Source organism: Eumetopias jubatus, unplaced genomic scaffold (genome assembly GCF_037043125.1).
Source record: "Eumetopias jubatus isolate StellerSeaLion01/CBP00866 unplaced genomic scaffold, mEumJub1_p1.0 scaffold_11, whole genome shotgun sequence".
In the NCBI taxonomy this organism is placed as follows: Eukaryota; Metazoa; Chordata; class Mammalia; order Carnivora; family Otariidae; genus Eumetopias; species Eumetopias jubatus.
In genome coordinates, this window is record NW_028274817.1 from 64,805,646 (window position 1) to 64,828,807 (window position 23,162).

Sequence of the window (23,162 nt, forward strand, 5' to 3'; positions counted from 1 at the left end):
GCTTCACAGAGAATCAGTGGCCACAGCGTGTGGACTGCAGCAGCCAGCTTCCTAGGTAGATTGGAGGATGTCACCAGCTTGTGTACTTCACTGCCAGGAGGATTGAGGAGCATAAGAGAACTACTCACATTTTCTTCCATTTAATACCTACATTTCTGTTGGGAACTGTGACTGCACTCATTATTCTGTGGAACCTTTTTATATTCTAAAGGACCAAGAATAATGATCTTACTATGGGACACCAAACAAAATCTAGGCTGCATCATGCCTGCCCAACCCTTAAAATTTTACTACTAAAGGTAGCAATGGACCTTACTGCTGCTTTTAAAATCCAGCTTGTTGGCGGGGGGGGGGGGGGGCACCTGGGTGGCTCAGTCGGTTAAGCATCTGCCTTGGGCTCAGGTCATGATCCCAGGGTCCTGGGATCAAGCCCCGCATTGGGCTCCCAGCTCGGCGGGAAGCCTGCTTCTCCCTCTCCCACTCCCCCTGCTTGTGTTCACTCTCTCGCTGTGTCTCTCTCTGTCAAATAAATAAATAAAATCTTTAAAAATAATAATAAAATAAAATCCAGCTCGTGGGGTGCCTGGGTGGCTCAGTCAGTTAAGCATCTGACTTCAGCTCAGGTCATGATCTTAGGGTCCTGGGATGAAGCCCCGAAATCCAGCTTCCTGCTCAGCGGGGAGTCTGCTTCTCCCTCTCCCTCTGCCCCCTCCGCGCCTGCGTGCTCCTGCGCATGCGCTTTCTCTCTCAAATAAATAAAATCTAAAAAACAAGAAAAAAATCCATTTTATGCTAGAAAGATGCATATGTCAAATTGAAGAGATAGACTCAGATCATTAGACTAGAAAATAATTTTATAGGTAATTTTAGAGTTCAACTCCACCAACTTTCAGTGAAGAGGCCTTTCAAAGAGTAAGTCCTCCTTTACCATACAAAAAAAATGGACTGAGAAAACAAAAATTGACCCTGATACTGGATTATGGTAATAATTGCACAACTATATAAATATAATTGAACTATACATAGACAATGGGCGAATTTTATGGCATGCAAAATTATATCTCAATAAAGCTATTTTTAACAAAAAAATGGGTTCCTTATACAGTTGTTTCTCAGTTGATTTTGAAGATGAATAGTGTTTTCTCATAGAAAGAACAGTATACATGATGGCTAGGTTCACAGATTGGTCTTCAGAAGTTTCTTGGCAATAATGAAGCTAGATTATATATTAATAGTATTTTAGCACTGATTCTTATGGAGAAATGCACAGTGAGTTCCAATTAGGAAATCAAGATGCCAGCGGACACTTATATTCACATTTCCAGCTCTGGAAAAGACTTGTCTGCCCCATGGAGGCAGTGATGGGGGTAAGTGATGCCTGTCCTCAACAATAACAAGTGAACGAACTCATGCCAGGTTTTCATAGATGGGAATATAAACTAAAACCTGCAGGGATTCTAAAAAACAATTTGGCAATATTTATCAAAAGCCTGAAAATATGCATGCCCTTTTAAGCCAGAAATTCCACTTCTAAGAATATATCCAGAAAAGGGAAAAGTACAGACAACTGTACTAAAATGTATGGCTAAGATGCTCATCACAACATCGTTTATATGATTGAAAAACTGAAACCAACCTAAATATCAATATGGAATTGGTCAAATAATCATACATCTATTAAAAACACATAGTTGTATACTTAATGACACCAAAGGACATCCATGATGAGTTAAGTAAAAAAACAGAGGCTACAAAGGCTAACTGTAGACTGTAGTCCTACTTTTGTAAAAAATATTTTATACATTATTATATAAAAGATATATGTGAGAGAAAAATACTTTTGGAAGAATTTGGTTTTTTAAAATATTTATTTATTTATTTGAGAGAGAGAGAGAGAGAGAGAGAGAGAGGGAGGGAGGGAGAAAACATGAGCAGGGGGGAGGGGCAGAGGGAGGAGAAGCAGACTCCCTGCTGAACAGGGAGCCTGATACGGGGCTCAATCCCAGATCCTTGGGATCATGACCAGAGCCAAAGGGAGATGCTTAACCAACTGAGCCACCCAGGTGCCCCACTTTTGGAAGAATTTAAATCATAATCTCAACAATTGCTAATACCTGGATGATGGAATTAGGGTAATTTTTACTTTCTTCATTCATTTAGTCAGCAAATATTTATTAAATTCCTACTATGTTTCAAGTACTATTCCAGATGCTGGTGATACAGCAATGAAGAACACAGACACAGGGGCGCCTGGGTGGCTCAGTCTGTTAAGCGACTGCCTTCGGCTCAGGTCATGGTCTCAGGGTCCTGGGATCCAGCTCCGCATCGGGCTCCCTACTCGGCAGGAAGCCTGCTTCTCCCTTTCCCACTCCCCCTGCTTGTGTTCCCTTTCTCGCTGTCTCTCTCTCTGTGTCAAACAAATAAATAAAATCTTAAAAAAAAAAAAGAACACAGACACAGTCCACACTCTCATGGGGCTTACATTCTCATGAGGAAGATGGACAGTAAGCCAACAAAGTAATAGATAAAATCAAGTAGCGATAAATGTTATAAAGAAAAAACAAAACCCAGGAGGGACAGATATCTAAATATTGCCTAGATTTGTTTTTGCATTAACCATTTACTAATTTTCTAATAAGAAAAAAAGTATTTTTATTTTAGAAAAAGTTAATGTATTTCAAGGATACCTTTGGAGGATCCATACATTGATAAGGGACTGGACCAAGACACATTTAAGACCTCTGAATGACTAAAATTTAAAGGGTAGATTTCAGTTATCTGGAAAATTCACTTCTGTGAAATCCCTCATTCCTCACTGATGCTTAGTAAAAGGTACTATAGATCACAAAAGACCCTGGACTGCACTGGAGGCTCAATTTCATGGGATCCCCAGAGGCTCACTTAAAACTTCTCTACTCAACATAGATGAGCCTATTAAACCCCAAAACGTTGTTTGGTTTCAATTCCAAAACTGCAGATCTATAACTCTAGAGACATTTGTTGAGATCACTTTATGGAGATGGGAAAAAAAAGCCCTATTACTTTCTACAAATGTATATAGTGAGCCAAGGCTTTCCTCGGTTCTCTGAGACCATGAAGTTTTTTGTTTTTGTTTTGTTTTGTTTAAAAGAGTTTATTTATTTGTTTGAGAGAGAGAGAGCAAGAGCATATGAGCAAGGGTGGAGCAGAGAGGGAGAGGGAGAAGCAGACTCCCCACTGAGCAGGGAGCCTGATACAGTCTTGATCCCAGGATCCCGAGATCATGACCTGAACTGAAGGGAGACACATAATCGACTGAGCCACCAAGTGCTCCTAGACCATGAAGTTTTTTAAGGCAAAATAGTCTGGAATAAAGGCAAAAAGGGATCTAGAGTTGAAACCACAGAGACATGAGCAGAATATTCTAGAAGTCCAAAGGAATAAATTTCTAAGTGCAGCCTCCATTGGTAAGTGAAAATATGTATGATGTGTTTGAAATTACAAACACCTTTAGATATTACAGATCCTCCTATCAGGAGAAAAAAAAAAGTATGGGAATTGATGATGGCTATTTTACTGACCTATCTCTTCCCTGGGCTAGTCTCCCTCTTAACTAACAAACTGCATTCAGAAAACTGTGCAGCAGAGTTACAGGTATAGCTAATGACACCAGAAGACAAGTACACACAGAGATGAGATCTGTAACTTTGGCTTCATTAAAACTATTAAATCAGCCAAACCCAAAAGATATCAGGTAGATTTATACCACCAACCCCATGCACACTAACATTTGACTTGTATTGGAGGAAACTGTACTACTCAGTATATGTGGTATATCTTAGTGACTCATCTTGCTGATTATGCAAATGTATCTTCCCTATCAGGTAAGAATATAATCAATCTTTCCAGGACTTAGAAAAAAAGCAGTTAAAATACTGGTAGAAAAACTATTTTGTCTTAATTCTTAGAGATGAAATATTTATATGCTATGACTAAAACCTAAAAATAACTTAATATATATATCTATTTTTCAGAATACTTTGACTACTTCTAACATCTATATTTCTCATAAATTTTCTTTTTATCAAACCAAGGTCCAAAGAACAATTTTCAGCATGAAGTAAGCAGACACTCCGTAAATACAGTCCAGATCTATATCCACACCCACACCCAACCCCTCAATTCCTTTAATGTCCTGTTCTATACACTTCCGTCAGGAAGGTGAAAATCTGTTAACATCCTCTCCTGTTCAAAGTTCAATCACCATCAGAACAGATAAAGATTGGGGCGCCTGGGTGGCTCTGTAGGTTAAGCGTTTGCCTTTGGCACGGGTCATGATCCCGGGGTCCTGGGGTTGGGCTCCCTGCTTAGCTGGGGGCCTGCTTCTCCCTCTCCCTTTGCCTGCCGCTCCCCCTGCTTGTGCTCTGTCAAATAAATACATAAAATCTTTTTTAAAATTACAAAAAAAAGAACAGATAAGGATGAAAAATGTACTAGGAATGTATGGGGAGTTCAGTTTCTAAAAAGGGAATAGCAATTCCAAATTGTCAAAACCAACTGTTAAGCCAAGTATTTTTTATATAGATGAATGAGAATGAATTCAGAGAAGGCCTACATCATTCCATATCCTTTAGAGTTTTTAACTGGGAAGTTTCAAGTGCTTTGTTTTTTGTTTGTTAAGTAGGCTCCACGCCTAACATTGGGTTTGAACTCATGAACCTGAGCCAGCCAGGTACCCCTCAAGTGCTTTGGTATCACAAGCAGCAGAAGCCCTAATACTGATGGCTAATCAAATCCACTGAATTGGTTATATCAAATCCACTGAACTGCTGGGAAAAAAGATTAATTTGAATTCAATGCACATTTGTTGAACAGAAATAAAGACAGCCAACAACATTTACTACTTTTGGAATTTAACATACAAATTCATTATGATTTGCAGGAAGTTTTTTGTTTTTTCAGAATTCATTCCTCCGTTCTGGGGTTCTGTGCTTTCCTAAAAAGCACTAGGATGAACTTTGTCATCTTACAAAACCAAGACTCAAAAATAGGCTGTAATCCTTAGAAAGTGGGTTTTGGTAGAATAAAAAACATGCTTTACCTACAAGGGAGCTTCCCCCTCCCCAATTTCAGACATGCAATTTTCACAAAGAGGATGCTTCCCTTTAGTTAGTTTGCTTTAAAGTGGGTTCAATTTTTTAATTCCGAAAAAGCTGTAAGAAGTCAAGCTATAACTAAATTCTAAATTTCAGCTTAGTATATTCTCTTGGGTCTTTGAAATAAATTATCAAAGTGCCTCTTCTCCTGCCTTACCTGACTTTTTTTCTACTTTTAATGAAGGGTTCATGTGCGCCCGCGCGCGCGCGCGCGCGCACACACACACACACACACACACACACCAGAAATAAGTCAGATATAGACTAAACTTACTAACATCTTTCAGCTAAAAACAATACCTCCTTTTGAAAAAGGCATGGCTATGAATGTAGGAAATTAAAGTTGGACATAGCACAGAGAAAGGTAAACAGATCAAATTAGGGAAAGTTTAAGTATCTATTTTCAAAGATGATACTGTCATACTTTGGTGTAAAACAAATTATACCTGGCCAGATAACTGCAAATCAGTCTCTTCAACACGCATGCACAATGAGTTTGATGGAAATGGATGGATTAACCTGAAAAGCTTCATATCATAATTTAAACCAAGTTCATAAAAAGTGGGTAGAGCAAGAGCAATATAAAAAGACAAAAGGAAAATAAAATGCCAGTGGAATAGAGAGAGGAAAAATTGTGTGTGGGAGCAGGAAAGCAGGTTTGCCCAGTCAGAACTGAGAGTGCAGGTGGGAATAGAATATCACAAAAGAAACAACAATAACATATCCTTACATTCACACAGCACATTTCTGTTTACAAAGGAGTGCTTCATAAAGTATTTCATTAGAGACAGCAACTATATTCATTAAGCAGTTCATTAATTTGATATACATTAAAGAGAACATCATTGGTACCAGACAGACTTGGATTACAATCCAAATTCTGCCCCTTAGCCCTCTCTGAGTGCTGCTTCTCTTCCTCCTCCTCTTCCTCTTCCTCCCAGATTTATTGGGGTGCCTGGGTGGCTCAGTTGGTTGAGCGGCTGCCTTCAGCTCGGGTCGTGATCCCGGAGTCCTGGGATCAAGCCCCACATCAGGCTCCCTGCTCAGCGGGGAGCCTGCTTCTCCTTCTCCCTCTGCCTGCTCTCCTCCTACTTGTGCTCTCTGTCAAAATAAAATCTTAAAAAAGAAAAATTCTGCCCCTTAGTAGCTGTGTGACTTTCAGCAAACTGATCTCTTTGATGCGCAGCTTACTAATATTGCCAAGTTCCTAGTATCTTCTAGATTCTGTGCTAGGCCTGACTGGGGATACAAAGGTGAATGAATATGACATAGGCTCTGCCTTCAAGGAGTTCAGCAATGCATGTTATACTGGTGATCTAAAGGATGAAGGAAGGCAGTTCAGTGAAGACTTCACAGAAGAGATGCGTTGTGTCTTTTTTTCCTTTAATGTATAAGGAATAAACATCTACTGGAGAAAAATAGAAAACATAGATAAGCAAATAAAAATAAGCAACAAATCAAGGACACCTGGGTGGCTCAGTTGGTTAAGCATCTGCCTTCCACTCAGGTCATGATCCCGGAGTCCCAGGATTAAGCCCCACATCACATTGGGCTCCCTGCTCAGTGAGGAGTCTGCTTCTCCCTCTGCCCCTCACCCTTCTCATGCACACTCTCTTTCTCTCTCTCTCACTCTCTCTCTAATAAATAAATAAAATATTTAAAAATTTTTTTTAAAAACAACACATCAGTCCATTACCAAGAGATAACTAAATGAATATTTTGAGGTAGGGGGGTGTGTGTGTGTTTAAATTTAGGAGATTATTTTATGCATGTATATGTATAAACACACACATTTTTTTAAGATTTTATTTATCTGAAAGCAACAGAGGGAACACAAGCAGGGAAGTGGGAGAGGGAGAAGCAGGCTTCCCACTGAGCAGGGAACCCAACGTGGGGCTTGATCCCAGGATCCCAGGATCATGACCCTAGCTGAAGGCAGACACCTAACAACTGAGCCACCCAGGTGCCCCTAAACACACACATTTTTAATAAAAGTTATGTACTATATTTTATGACATGCTTCTTTTCATTCAACACTTAAATGAAAATTTTTGTCAGTAAATAATAATATATAATAATACCTAATATTGAGTGCCTGGGTGGCTCAGTTGGTTGAGCAACTGCCTTCGGCTCGGGTCATGATCCTGGAGTCCCGGAATCGAGTCCCACATCAGGCTCCCTGCTCAGCAGGGAGTCTGCTTCTCCCTCTGACCCTCTCCCCTCTCATGTGCTCTCTCTCTCTCTCTCAAATAAATAAAGTCTTTAAAAAAATAATAATAATACCTAATATTTTTTAGTATTTTAATCTTCACAACTTAATGGAATAGGTACTAATTTTATCTCCATTTTACAGATGATGAAACTGAGGACAGAGAGAGGTTAAGGAACTTCCCAAGGTCACACAGCTAGTAAGTGACACAATTGAAATCTGAATCCAGTAAGTCTGATCCAGAGTCTGTGCTTTTATTTTTGAGAGAGAGAGAGAGAGCGGGGGGGGGGGAGCAGAGGGAGAGGAACAGGGGGACAGGGACAAGCAGACACCCCACTGAGAAGCAGAGGAGCCCGAGGAGCCCGAAGTGGGGCTAGATCTCACAACCCCTGAGAACACGACCTGAGCTGGAACCAAGAGACTGATGCTTAACCCACTGTGCCACCCAGGTGCCCCTAGCATAATTTTTTAAAGGGTATAGCCCAGAAGGGAAATGATTAGGGACTAAATGGGGATAGAGAGGAGGGAGAAATTCTGAGAAATATCAAGAACTAGACAAGAGGGGTGCTTGGCTGGCTCAGTTAGTACAGCATGTGACTCTTGACCTCAGGGTTGTAAATTCAATCCCACATTGAGTGTAGAGCTTACTTAAAAAAACAAACAAAAAAACAAAAAAACTAGACAACAGACTTGGTGACTGCCTGAATGTGGGGTGAGGAAAAAAATAACTCTTGGGTTTCTAGGTAGAGAGGAGTGACATTATTAGTTTCCTTTTATAGATAAAGAAACAAAGGCCCAGAAACACAAAATAATTTGTCCAAAGTACAGTTTGTTAATAGCAGAATTGGAACTTAAATTCTAGATTCCTGTCTCAAAGTCAGTACTCTTTCCACTACAAGACAACACATCAAGAAAGAATATTATCCTACATTTGTATAGCTCTCTATAATTTATAAAGTGCTTTCACATATATTATTTCACTTGATACTCTTAACAACCTATGAGTTAGGGCAGGTATCATCATCATTTTACCGATGAGTACACTTAAATAGAGTAAGAAAACTGATAGAACTCCTTAAAATCCTCAAAGATCTAAATTTCATCTGTTGTTATACAAAAGAGCCTTAAGTGGGAAGTGAGATTCAAGTGATGAACTTGGGACTACATGGCTGCTGAATGTTGTAGGTATTGAGAAGAGAAAGGGGCTAGAAACAGAAGTGGTTTGGGTAGGTTTCAGGATGGCCATATTGTATAACTGCACATCATAACATTTACAGACTTATATATATAATTATAATATTTATAGACTAACAATGTGACTGCTGCCCCCTGGAGTTGTGTAAGACAAGAGCCCTAGATGAAATAAAGTAGAAGTCTCCAACCTGCAGATCAGGATCTACTGGCAGGTCCAGAAACCTTGCTTCATGGAGCTCCAAGATGGTTTCCAATAATGTTTTCTCCACTCTGCTATATCCCCTTTCTGCCACACATCCCAGCTAACATTCCCAGAGTGAAAGCGAGAACAGTACAGCCAGCAACTACTTCTCAGGAACTACAATGACTGTATCTGCCCTGATCTCAAGACTCAGATTAAAAGAAGGTCCTCCAGGGGCACCTGGCTGGATCAGTCGGTAGAGCACGTGACTCTTGATCTCAAGGTTGTGAGTTCAAGCCCTATGTTGGGTGTGGAGCCTACTTAAAAAAAAAAAGCAAGCAAAAGAAGGTCCTCCGTATAATTAGGTTGGAGATCACCCTCATAAAGGATTGGGATGAGACAAAAATGGTCTTGTGTGATCATTTCTACTTACCTAGTAGGAAAAAAATTCTAGAAAGTGCCAGAATAATACTGTCAAACCTTCTTAGAACATGATCGTACTTACATTAAATCCAAAGGTAACAAGAAACAAAAGGCAGGTCATAACAGGCATTCATTTGGCAATCCACTCATGCCTTGAGAGAATACTAACACAGATTATATACAAAACTCACTATATAAGCTTTTGACCAAGTTGTGATTAGGTAAATAAAATACAAAACTAGGACACAATGGTATAGTCAGATGCTTCAAATACAGAAGATAAGCTGAAACTGAACAGATGCTTCAAATGTAGAACAAAACCTAAAATGACCACTGGAAGTCTTCAAGTGGCCGAGTCAAATAACTGCAGTTAAGTTTCTTTTCCTCATATTTGAACAAAGGAAACACACTATTCATAAAAAAAACAACTGAAAACAAAGGCTAGGCAAATGTACTCTATTTTGCTTGAAGATATTTCTGATGGCATTCTACCAACCATCACAGAATGTATTTCTTTCTCTTTCCTTGCCTAACCTCCTTCTACTTCTGACTTCTTGGACTTCCCACTGGCACTTCATGTACACATTGCTCTCTAGTGCTACTTAGTGCTACTAGGGTTACTGATCCCAGCAGCTCTGTGTAAATATCATTTTATTGCTTACATAGTTGTGTCACTAAGAAAACTTAATACAAAATTCTAAACTCGGGGGGCATCTGAGTGACTCAGTCAGCTAAGCGTCGGATTCTTGATTTTGGTTCAGGTCATGATCTCAGGGTCATGAGACTGAGCCCCGCATGCAAGCCTGTTTAAGATTCTTTCTCTCTCCCTCTCCCTCTGCCCTGTCCCCCACGTGCGAGCTCTCTCTCTCTCAAAAAATAAAACATTCTAAACTCAGGGAACAAATTAGAATGAAAATGGGATCAAATCGAGGCCTATGACTCCAAAGCCCATGCATGCTAACTCTCTCCAAAACACGGTATCCAAGGAATTTACCACAGATTAAATAGCTGCTCAAAACATTCAAAGGATGGCTGTATCAGAAAAACCGAGTCTTCCTTTTCATATTTCTCCTTAACTCTCATACTACTACCATATTCACAACACTTCTGGCACCAGATATGTGGCAGTTTTCTCCTACCAAGCAATTCTCTGTGACACCAGCTAGATGTCTTAAAATTTAACTCAATTCTGAGTTACTCTACCTGGAGATGGGGTCAGATCCTACAAGTCAAGGGTTTAATCCCACTCCACTTTCCACAGACTTAAATAGCTGTTCAAAGCATTCAAAAGATGGCCCTCATCTATCCCTTTCAATATTCTTCCCCAACATAAAATCTTTACTACAATCAGGCAAGTACCCTCACTGCCATATAGTCCATGCTTGCCATTTCTTTCTATGATTTTGTTTAGACTGATCCCCTCACCTGGAATGCTCTCTTCCACATATTTAAATCCTGTCACCTCACTCATCTGTAAGTCCAGAAAAGCAAGACCATATCTGTTATATACACAATTATATCCCCAGTACCTTGCAAATGGTAGCTACTCAAATAATTGCTGAGTTAGTAAATGAACCCACCTCCTCTATGAAAAACATGTCAAGGGCGCCCGGGTGGCTCAGTCGGTTAAGCGACTGCCTTCGGCTCAGGTCATGATCCTGGAGTCCCGGGATCGAGTCCCGCATCGGGCTCCCTGCTCGGCAGGGAGTCTGCTTCTCCCTCTGACCCTCTTCCCTCTTGTGCTCTCTGTCTCTCACTCTCTCTCTCTCAAATAAATAAATAAAATCTTATAAAAAAAAGTCAAATACTCATAGCCACTTTCTTTCTGAATACCCTTGGAATCAGTTTCATAGCTGAGTACCTAATTTCTCTGCAACTGTTTGGTATTAGATTTCTTTCTCTGGTTAGACATTGCAGCATACGCCTTATGCTTCTTTGCATATTTTACAGAACCCACATAAACACTAGATATACAACAAGCACACAATAAACATGTATTCATTGGCGTGCTGATGTAATTTATAAAAACTTGACTTACATACAACTTTGTAAGAATGCAGCTATTTTGGGCGCCTGGGTGGCTCAGTTGGTTGAGCAGCTGCCTTAGGCTCAGGTCATGATCCCGGAGTCCTGGGATCGAGTCCCACATCGGGCTCCCTGCTCTGCGGGGAGTCTGCTTCTCCCTCTGACCCTACCCCCTCTTGGGCTCTCTCTCTCTCTCACTCTCTCTCTCAAATAAATAAATAAAATCTCTAAAAAAAAAAAGAATGCAGCTATTTTGCAGAGTAGGTCAGACCTACATAAAGCCTTTCCCTCTGCCTATATTTTATATTTCAGAAATCATTCAAAAGTATGTTTCAATATTTGGCAATTAGAGAAATAATCCAGAAATGCTCAATGGCCCAGAGTCTGCAGCTCACTAATTATACAAGTAGACTGAGTTTTCTCAGTGCTGAAGCAGAAAGAGTACGTACATCAGAGTGATCTGACTTGCTAGCTGTCCAAATGAGTTTTGAGATGGGATGTTAGCATACTGTAGGTGTAATGTAGGCTACTGTGCCCTCCCAATCTGAGTTTTCCATTTTCTGTGCTGTAATTTGGAAACTAAATATTGCTTGCAGGTACTGAGTGATTAGTATATTCCTCCTACAGTCCACCCAATTTATAGTACTGCAAAACTATAATTTATAATTTTATTATATGGGTTGCTAACATTACTTTTACAGTAAATAATTTTTAAAAGAATAATGGTGGGGCGCCTGGGTGGCTCAGTTGGTTAAGCATCTGCCTTCGGCTCAGGTCATGATCTCCGGATCCCGGGATCAAGCCCCACATAGGGTTCCCTGCTCAGCGGGGAGTAGGCTTCTCTCTCTCTCTCTCTCTCCCTCTTTCCCTCTACCCCTCCCCACTGCTCATTCTCTCTCTCAAATAAATAAAATATTTAAAAAAACAAAAAATAAAAGAATAATGGTAACTAAACTTTATTGTGTGTTCATTATCTGCCAGGCACTGCTCTTAGGGCTTCATTACATGTATTAACTCATTGATAATCCTCTAAGGTAGGTACTGTTAAATCGTTTTGTATTTACCTAATGTCTGAAATACATGTATTGAATAAACATTTTTTCTTTTCTGGAACATTCTTTCTTTTACAAAAAAAGACAGAAATACACACACAGATCATTTCTTTTCTCTTCCTGGGAGACTTAGAAAATACAAACAAAATAAGACTAACACCATTTTAAACATTAGGTCTTTTAGCATATCTTTAAATAATGTAATCAGCTAAAAACAAAACTATGAGACCTTACTTATGAATTTAGTTTGAATGTACCAAGGAAATTTTGAGCTACCAATACTTTAATTTTTTAATCATCAAATCTATTTGCCCATTCATACTTTCAAAGAAGATTAGTGAGTATTTTTCCCTTTAGGACAAACCAGGAACTTAATTCCAGTAGAGCTAATTTTGCTCAAATGCCTATGTACTTTAAAAAAATACAGTTCCTTTAAGTAAGGTAACACAGGTTCTAAAACCAGACTGACTGGCTTTAAATCTCAGCTTAGCCACTTGCTAGGTCTAGAAATAAAATTTGGCCCTATGAAAGAATATGTCAACTCCTACCAAAGTGCAAACTATAGACAAAGTACCAGATTTATTTTTTCATACCAGAGGAAGGATCAGTTCTAGTCTCCTTCATTTACATGCACCCAAAAAAAGAAAAAAAGATTCAAAATCCCATGACTTAACACTTCCCCTAAAGTTAAGAAACAGGCAATTGTGGGTTATTTTTGTAATAAACACCGTGGACACACTCTTATGCAATCCTAATCATACCCTAAATTCAAGGTCAAATAATACACTGCACTAAATACTTTTTTCCACTATCATACAACGAATTTAAGGCTACTAAAATTCATCCTACTAGCACCTAGCTAGAAAAAGAGGAGCCAGATAAAACACTTTGATTTAGATGGACAATACTTGGAGACAATTTGATTGCTAATACATAAAAACCCGCTTACAGGTGTGATTAGAAATTAATACCAAGGGTGCCTGGGTGGCTCAGTCAGTTAAGCGTCTGCTTCGGCTCAGGTCATGATCCCAGGGTCCTAGGATGATTCCCAAGTCGGGCTCCCTGCTCCACAGGGAGTCCACTTCTCCCTCTGACCATCCTCCCACTTGTTCCCTCAATCTCTCTAATAAATAAATTTCTTAAAAAAATTAATACCAAAATATTGTGGCTATAAGTCTGAACTAAAAACTGATATTTAGAAATAACAGTGAAATGGCATAGTAAAAGAAGAGAAAAAGAATTTACTGGCCAAAACGAAACCGGTTGTATACAAATAATAGTAATGTTTTAATAATATATTTATTAATAATCAATACAATATACTTTATATTAATAGCCTTATTATTTTATTTTTTTCTATTTTTCCATTTTTCTGTTAGGTTGTTAATCTTTCTTTTTTTTTTTAAATAGGCTCCATGCTGGGCATGGAGCCCGACACAAGGCTTGAAATCACAACCCTGAGATCAAGACCTGAGCTGAGATCAAGAGTTGGACGTTTAGGGGTGCCTGGGTGGCTCTGTTGGTGAAGCGACTGATTTCGGCTCAGGTCATGATCCCAGGGTCCTGGGATCAAGCCCCGCATCGGGCTCCCTGATCCTTGGGGAGTAAAAAAAAAAAGAGTTGGATATTTAACCGAGTGAGCCACCCAGGAACCCCTTAATGGCATTATTATTGATTGATTTAATAACTCAATTAGAATTCTTAGAGCAAAAAAATCTTATTATCACCAAAAAAATAGATACCTCCTTTCTTTTCTTACCATTTTAAGTGCAAGGATCAACAAAAGAGATAACACTTCAACAAAAGAGATAACACTTGGAACTCCTTTACAACCAAGCTCTTTGTAACCTTTTGTTAGCTCAAGGATCAGCTCTTAAATATCCTCATGACACTAGAAGTCAGCTACAATTTTATCCTAAACAATCCCACGAATTTTCTTTAAAGGGCTCTCCACTGTGGAATTCTTTCTCTCTGTTCTTATATCTCTGATGACAGTTTTTCAGGTCTTCAGGTGAACACTGAAGAGAGCAAAAACCATCTTCTTCATAATTCCAGAAATATACAATGCCCTGCAAACTTGCAGGTCAGAGTAGAGGAGGGAAGTAATTCCAGTATTATTCCCTCCCAATCTTTGGCTGGGATACCAAATGCACAAGCAGGATCACCAACAATTACAACAGCATAAAGCAAAAAACTTTTTTAAAACAAAACAAAATCAACTAAGGTTAAATGGCCAAGTTAAAATAATTTCCCTAAAATGTGAAATAATCCATTAATTTCAATTAGTAAATTACAAAAATGTACTCCTGAGTATAGGTCTGAAAAATTGGACTTTTGCACTAGAGAATTATAGAGTAGAAAGAGGTTTTAAAAAACATAGCTGTGTAATTCTAAATGTGGACAGAAAACATGAAACAAAGTGCAACTAACTGGCTCAAAATGGGGATATTTTATCCTCATTTCCTTCAAGGAAAGAAATATCTGTGAAAACTAGTGTAATCTACCAATATCCCACACATTTAATCCCACAAAGATAAGAAAATCACTTCAATTTTCTAACAGTGCTGGAGAAACTAGGAACATATTTATGAAACCAGAAACATCCTACCCTTTCACTTTAATGAAACACATTCTAGAAGTATTGTGATAATTTTCTTGCCATACTACTTCAGCAAGTAAGTAAGTTATATCACATTAAATCAACCTGAAGACTGAGATTTATAAGTAAAAATCATGATCGCTGGGATGGTAAATTGAACCAAAATAGGCCTGTTGCCTGTCTCTCCCACCCACCTCCCCCCTCCATCCACATTTTGATTTATGTCCTAAGAAAGATCACCGTTTAAAAACAAAACTCTGTAAAACCTTTAACAAAGATGAGTAGAGGGAATTTTAAGACAAAACTCCCAAATATTCTCACCTCTTCCAGGGCCTGTATCACCTCAGACAAATCTCTCCTCACAATTTAATTTCCCAACTGGCAAATAAACATTATTTTCACTCACTGGGATGTTTCAAAAGTCTTGATTAAAGTTTGTCAAGTATTTTTAAATATATAGATAAAAGAAACTATAATGAGGAATTTACAAAAGGAATGTGTTGCCTTTTTTTTTTTAAGATTTTATTTATTTATTCATGAGAGACAGAGAGAGACATAGAGAGAGAGAGAAGCAGAGGGAGAAGCATGCTCCCAAGGAGCAGGGAGCGCAATGTGGGACTCGATCCCAGGACCCTGGGATCACGACCTGAGCCGAAGGCAGACGCTTAACCATCTGAGCCACCCAGGCACCTGGAATGTGTTGCCTTAAAGCCCTCACAGAAGTAAAGATTGTAGTGTGTTAGTTGGGGTTATTTTTGCTCATCACTCCCTCCCATTTTCAAATAAATTCTACTACTTCTCCATGCATTTTTCAAAGAAAAACAACCTTCTGCATTAGAGATCAGAGATGTTAACCTATCCTTTGAGGGATTAGTGTTTAATCTAACCCTACCTAGAGGCCAAGAATCAAGATCTTTCTAAGACTAAGATTGGAAAAGAATAGTTTCTATCAGGTTAAGAAGCCTAGTTGAGAAATCAATTTGGAGGAGAAAAGGAAATGCAAAAATTCCTTGAGGAAATTCTGTAACAGCTTCTGGTTTCAGACAGTGATGTTATTCATTCCCAGCAATTTAAAAATTGATTCCAAATTACATTTAAGTCATAACAATCAATCAGAATTCAAATATAGCAAGATTTAAAAGGAAAAAATAGGGGCAACTGTGTGGCTCAGTCGTTAAGTGTCTGCCTTCGGCTCAGGTCATGATCCCAGGGTCCTGTGATGGAGCCCCACATCCAGCTCCCTGCTCAGCGGGAGGCCTGCTTCTCCCTCTCCCTCCCCCTGCTTGTGTGTGTTCCCTCTCTCGCTGTCTCTCTCTCCGTCAAATAAATAAAATCTTTAATAAAAATAAACAAAAGGAAAAAAAAGAGAGAGAGAGACAAATCAAGAAACAGACTCTTAATTATAGAGAACCGATGGTAACCAGAGGGGAGAAGGTGAGGGGATGGGGTAAATAGACAAGGGGGATTAAGGAGTGCACTTGTCTTGATGATGTATGGAAGTGTTGGATCACTATATTGTACACCTGAAACTAATATACTACTGTATGTTAACTAACTGGAATTAAAAGCTTAAATTAAAATATAGCAAGCTTTATTTTTTCTCTTTTAAATTTGAGTTTACATCAGAATTAAATCTCATACATTAACACTGTTGTCATTTCATGTATTTTTTCTATATATAAACTTTTTTGTTGGCTGGAGGGTAGCTGGATATGGTTGTAAGCTTACCAGTTTTATATTCTGTATTTTTTTTCCTTTAATAGTAATATCTTAGAGGCTGTGGGCGTGTTAGAAATAGGGATGTTGATGTACAGTGTGTTGTTGCTTGTTCTGCATCTTTCCAGGCCCCCAAGCCTTTGCTCATATTTTTTCTGCTACGTGGGCTGCCCTCCCCTACCTCCATTCCTGCAAAGTTAAATCCTATCCATTTTCAAGGCCCACCTCAAATGCTCCCTTCCCTGAACTCTCATAACAAGTTCTCTAATATACAATGTTACTGAGATTGGAAGGGTGTATCTGTCTTTCCTACTACATTGTGAGACCCTCTAGTCAAAAAACACCCTCTCGTATCATGAATGTAGACACAAGAAAGTTTTAAAAATAAAATCTCAGTTCAAAATATCCTTTAAAAAGGATGAGAGGGGCACCTGGGTGGCTCACTTGGTTAAGTGGTGGACTCTTGATTTCGGCTCAGGTCAGGATCTCAGGGTCGCAAATGGAGCCCCACCTGCGGGTGGCTCTGCACCCAGCACGGAATCTGCTTGTCTCTCCCCCTTTACTCCTCTCCCTGCTTGCACGTTTGCTCAATCTCCCTCTCTCTCAAATAAATAAATTAAATCTTTTAAAAAATTAATAAATAAAAAGGATGAGATAAGCAGTCTATTTATTCAATTAGTGGGGCTGCTAGAACCCACTGTCTTCATAACTGAACTCAACTAACTTGACTGCAAACTCATTTGACGCCAGGGACTCTGTCCTGTTTCTTGTGTATACCCCCTACCACCCGCACACCTCAATATCACCCTATTCAATGTCCTGCACACATTAAGACTCAATACAAAACCATATTAGTGCAGATGAACAGACTATAAAACAAAAACCAGATGCTAAAAATACGAATTTGTGAAACAATGAAAGAGTTGTTGGTGCTTAGGATAACCTCAACGTCTACAACAAAGTGTCAAAGTTACAGATACCACAGGGATGGAGAAAAACTTTACTGGGACTGGGGCAGAATGAACAAAATGAAATGGAAACAAGAGTGTTCCCTCAGTTTAGTTTATGCTCCAAGAGAAAGCAAGAAGCAAAAAAAAAAAAAAAAAAATTTTTTTTTACATCATTTCATTAATGGTCATCAATCCATATGACTTCCAATACCGGGCACGGACCTTCTTGTACCTTCAACTAATTAGGTAACATAGGCCACTGGATGATCAGGACACTTTCCCAGAAGGGTACAAGAAAAGTGACATGGGTCAGGGCTCAATCTCCCCTCTATTATCCCCTGCTGGGAAGGTAAAACATAAGTGTGGTAAATACCAGAGTTGTGAAGTAGTGAGAGTTTGGAGACTGCCCCTGATTAAAATGACCCCGCTACACTCGGTAGTAGAGACTGACAGTGCAGAACACCTCTCCAATAGAAGGGGACGACAGGAAGCCTATATAGGACTTACCTGGTTTTTTTCCTATGGTTAAACCTCGCGAGCTACGCAGCCCGTGGCAGCGGCAAATCCACGCGCAGGTTCCAATCTCACACACACGGAGAAGACACAGTAGTGGTGGCGTGGGGGTGGGGGGGCGGCGGCGGCGGCACTCCCACGGCTTCTCTTCCTCCACTCACCGCCGCCCGGGCCTGCGGCCTTTACCCGTCCTTTCCTCACTCCCCCCACTTCCGGGTGACGCCCAGGCCGGAAGCAGGGCCTGAGATGCAAAGAGAGGGACGCGTCACGTGAAGAGGGACGCGAGCCCCAGAGTTGAGCTTCTCCCGCCCCCTGCTGCCCCTGGGTTGACACGCACCCTCGGGTGGAAGTTTTGGCGCCGCAGAGAACCGTCCTTCCTCCCATGACCAAAAACAAAACAAAATCCCACCAAAACATGTGTCATCTGTAGTTTCCTAACCTCCAACCATGGAGTTCCATAGACCTCTTTGTAAATCATCTGCTTAATTCAGCCTTTCCCAGCATGAAATTAACGTGGTTCTGTTACTGTGTAGCCTAACTCCAGATGCAAATGCCATAACTATGAACTTGCACTCGTCCCTCCATTCAAAAATTATCTCAAAAAAATTTTTTTATTCATGCTTTTAAATTCATAATCTTTATGCATGTGTTGGAGTTGGGGCAGGCATCTCACCTCACACTACCTTCATATCGCCAATCTAAAACTTTGAACTACTTGACCATTTATCCATTCACTTGTCCATCATCTTAAAAACCTAGCGGATTTCAAGGATGCAAAGAATATTAGAGTATCTACCACCATGAGTTTAGAAAGAAATGAGATGCATAAAATGTATACGATGCAATAAATGATACAGAAAGCATTTGAGAAAAGTGTATTTTTAATCCTGTTTCCCCATTTTCATTTTAAAAAAATAGCAAAATCCTAAGATTTTTAAAACAATATTAACAGTAAGAGGAACAGGCTCCATCTCACTAAATTCAAAGTGAGGTGTGGTCTTTTCATATTTCCTTTCATTGAATATCTGTCATGAGATGTATGGGGAAATTAATTAACTATATTTCCAGCTGGAACCGTTTGAACCCAGTTCCCATCAGAAAAGTATCAAGTCGGGGCGCCTGGGTGGCTCAGTCGTTAAGAGTCGGCCTTTGGCTCAGGTCATGATCCCAGGGTCCTGAGATCGAGCCCCACATTGGACTCCTGCTCGGCGGGAAGCCTGCTTCTCCCTCTCCCACTCCCTCTGCTTGTGTTCCCTCCTTCACTGTCTCTGTCAAATAAGTAAATTTTTTTTAAAGATTTTATTTATTTATTTGAGAGAGAGAGAGAATGAGAGATAGAAAGCACGAGAGGGAAGGGGGTCAGAGGGAGAAGCTGACTCCCCGCTGAGCAGGGAGCCTGATGCGGGACTCGATCCTGGGACTCCAGGATCATGACCTGAGCCGAAGGCAGTCGCTTAACCAACTGAGCCACCCAGGCGCCCCAAATAAGTAAAATCTTTAAAAATAAAGTATCAAGTCTTTTTTATGTAGATTTTGAGAGAGGGAGAACGCGCGTGCACGAGCAGGGGGAAGGGCAGAGGGAGAGGGAGGAGAAGCCGACTCCCCGCTGAGCAGGGCTGGATCCCAGGACCCTGAAGTCGTGACCTGAGCCTAAGGCAGACGCCCCAGGCGCCCCCAAGTCTAATAATGTTGCCAAACTCAAAATAATACACGAAGTATAAATATTAAATATTTGTAAAAGGCTTAGAGAAGTGGCACACGCTAACCATATTTTTTAAGTATTTTATTTATTTGATTTTTTTAAGATTTATTTTTTATTTTGAGAGCGAGAATGAGAGAGAGAGAGTACATGAGAGGGGTGAGGGTCAGAGGGAGAAGCAGACTCCCCGCTCAGCAGGGAGCCCGATGTGGGACCCGATCCAGGGACTCCAGGATCATGACCTGAGCTGAAGGCAGCCGCTCAACCAACTGAGCCACCCAGGCACCCGACACTAACCATATTTAAGTGTTAAGTAAACCAATTATATCCCACCTGTTGTCAAATTCCTATTAAGCCTTGACAGGCAACTTTTAAAATTGACCACAGATCTAGATTTTAGGCCTATAATTATTTCAGAAAGAATTATTCCTTCCCCATCTATTCTCATCCACATAAGTATCAAGACTACTAAACTTCCCAGCCATTAAGTTAACTGTCAATCAATGTGCACAAACTTAAGTCACAAATTCAACCCCAAATTTAAAATCTTTTAAAAATCACATCACACGGGTACACCTGGGTGGCTCAGTCAGTTAAACATATGCCTTCAGCTCAGGTCATGATCTCAGGGTCCTGGGATCCAGCCCCACGTTGGGCTTCTCTACTCAACAAGGAGCATGCCTCTCCCTATCCCTCTGCCCCACTCCCTGCTTGTGCACACGCGCGCACTAATAAATATAATCTTTTTAAAAATCACATCACATGAAATTAAGATGGCTTTTAAGTGGGCTTCCAATTATTAGCAAGTTGACAGTGACTTGTTTTCATTATTTTAGTTTTTTACATCTTACATTTAACAATCTTCTTACAATATTAAGCTTTCAAAGAAATTCACTGTCAGAAACCATAAACCTTCGTCAGTTTCAAATTTACCAGCTAAATTTTTATGTAGATTATGAGCTGCAAGACTATTACATACATCCTTAGTCATTGAAACTTTCCCTCACTCTGAAACACTTCACATCTCTAAATGCATCATCCCTAAACCCCCTTATCAATGCACAAGCATACCAACAGTTGTATATACTCTATTACCTAAAGGGCTTTCAAATAGAAGGGAATGTCAAGTAATCAGGTTTTCTGGTGTTGAGCATAGTAGGTGCCCCCAAAATGCTTATAAAGTGGTATTAATATCCCCAATAAAGTTAAGTCACAAGGGTGAGAACTCATTATCTGTGCCTCTACAATTACTATAGTACCTAGTTCTAAGTAAGTTTAATGAATTTATTTTTTTAAAATATGAGAGTGAGCACACAAGCGAGCCTGAGGAGGGGCAGAGGGGAGAGAATCCTCAAGCTGACTTTCCACTGAGCACAGAGCACGACCTGGCGCTTATTAATCTCACAACCCTGAGATCATGACCCAAGTGGAAACTAAGAGCCAGATGCCCAACCGACTGAGCCATCCAGGCGCCCCAGTTTAATGAATTTAAAAGAACAGAAAACACATAGTAACATAACTTACATTTAAGTAAGAATGGGATTTATGACATTCACCCTAATTTTAAAAAAATACTTCATAGCCCTCCAACAAATAACATTTCAAGGACTGGCTATGCTTCTGAAGTCACTTACCTAAATTCTTCAAATGTACGTATTTTTGATAGGAAGACTAACTTGACAACCTTCCCACTCTAGATATTAAACACTCGATGTGTTTTGGGATAAATTGAGTGCATTTGTAAAAGGATAAAACTTTGACTCTCAGTACATTAGGAAAGCTGCAAGGTCAGAACACTGATGAAACTAATTTAGACTTAAACTACTGCTTCATTTCTGGTAGTGGCTGAGGTAGTTTTAGAATTACTCATCAGGTAACTACAAAATTAAGCTTTAAAAGCCTGTTCAAAAATGCCAACCACCACCACCAGGTTTTATCACACAAAGCAATATATATGCTGGCAAATGGACAAACAGACATTTTTAAAGGTCCTATTTTATTGCCCATAATAGCTGACAATTATCACTTACCTGACAGAAGTGGTACAAATTATATTGAAAATTACCTGTAGTCGTTAGGAATGCCAATTCAAAAATAAAAAGGTAAATAATCTAATGGAACATTGAAACTTCCTTAAAGACAAGTGTTTATTTTGCTTAATCACATCTCAGGGTTACATGCATTTGTACACTTCACTATTTTAACATGCTTTCTAAATATGATACAAAGTGTTCATTCAAATTTTATCAAATACGGGCACTCATGTAGTTACTAATCTTGCAACAGACTTATTTTGCAGGGACATTGAACTTACTTTTCCTACTCAATGAAATTACTTACTAGCTTTGATGCATTTAATGAGAAAACAGGACATAATGCCATGAGAGCATTCTTCTAATTTCATGTAATAAGTAAAAATTTTTCAAATGTTTGGTTATGCATAAATCCTTATCTGCATCAGGTAAATTTGGAGTCCTAAAAGCCATTTACCTGAAAACTTACTGTATGGGTAAGTGAATTTAGGAATCTCTAATTTAGCTAACAGATTACTCCACTGAAATTTCATTTTCTGCTTATTTGAGCACTACCAACAAATGAGGCTTTTTACACCTTTAGCCAAGGAAGTACTGAAGTACATGGTGTAGATGTTTTCTTCAGTTAGCATCTTACATATAAAATCCAAAGTCATATTGAATTCAGGATAAATACATGCATCAAAAAGTTGGTATAATTACAGAAAGTCAACAGCAGAGGTCACCACCGATAGCTGGATAAGTGAAAATAAAACTATTTTTGACAGATCCTTTCGTTAATACATCCTAAATAAATATAATGAAAAGACCCAAAGCTCTAAGATTAATATGCCAATGGAGCCAAGGAGCTAATCTTCAGACATCCTAAGAGTTCATTTGATAGGACCACTCTTCCCTTGGGTCTGGTGACACCCCAAGTTCTCTTAGAAGGAGTAAAAACAACTTAATACCAATTACAAATATAAACATAAATTAGAAATGAAATGTAGTAGGCATAATCAATATCTGGATACTCAAAAGATGATCTAGAATAACTCTGTGATTAGTTATTTATGAACTGTAATTTTAGCTTACTATAAAGTTGACTTCCAGGTGACAGCCAAATTTTACTTTCATACTACCTCAGAAAGAAAAATTATTTAAGGGGCACCTGGGTGGCTCAGTCGTTAAGCACCTGCCTTCGGCTCAGGTCATGATTCCAGGGTCCTGGGATCGAGCCCCGCAGCGGGCTCTCTGCTCCACAGGAAGCCTGCTTCTCCCTCTCCCACTCCCCCTGCTTGTGTTCCCTCTCTCGCTGGTCTGTCAAATAAATAAAATCTTTAAAAAGGAAAAATCATTTAAGAAATTATAAAGCATCTCACTTAAATAGTAACACTAAGATTAAATGAAAAGTGATCAAGCTTGGTTTCATTACAAAAGAAATAAACCGACAA

At 39.5% G+C, this 23,162-nt stretch overlaps 1 protein-coding gene across 2 annotated transcripts in view; it reads right to left on the minus strand.

The window, feature by feature from the left end:
- ATP7A (ATPase copper transporting alpha) overlaps positions 1-18,180 on the minus strand; it is a 150,119-nt gene extending 131,939 nt beyond the window's left edge. For both annotated transcript variants that reach the window (XM_028101454.2, XM_028101453.2), the window contains exon 1: positions 17,992-18,180. The gene's annotated coding sequence lies outside the window, so the exon portion shown is untranslated. The remainder of the gene's footprint in view (positions 1-17,991) is intronic.
- Positions 18,181-23,162: the final 4,982 nt, after the last annotated feature.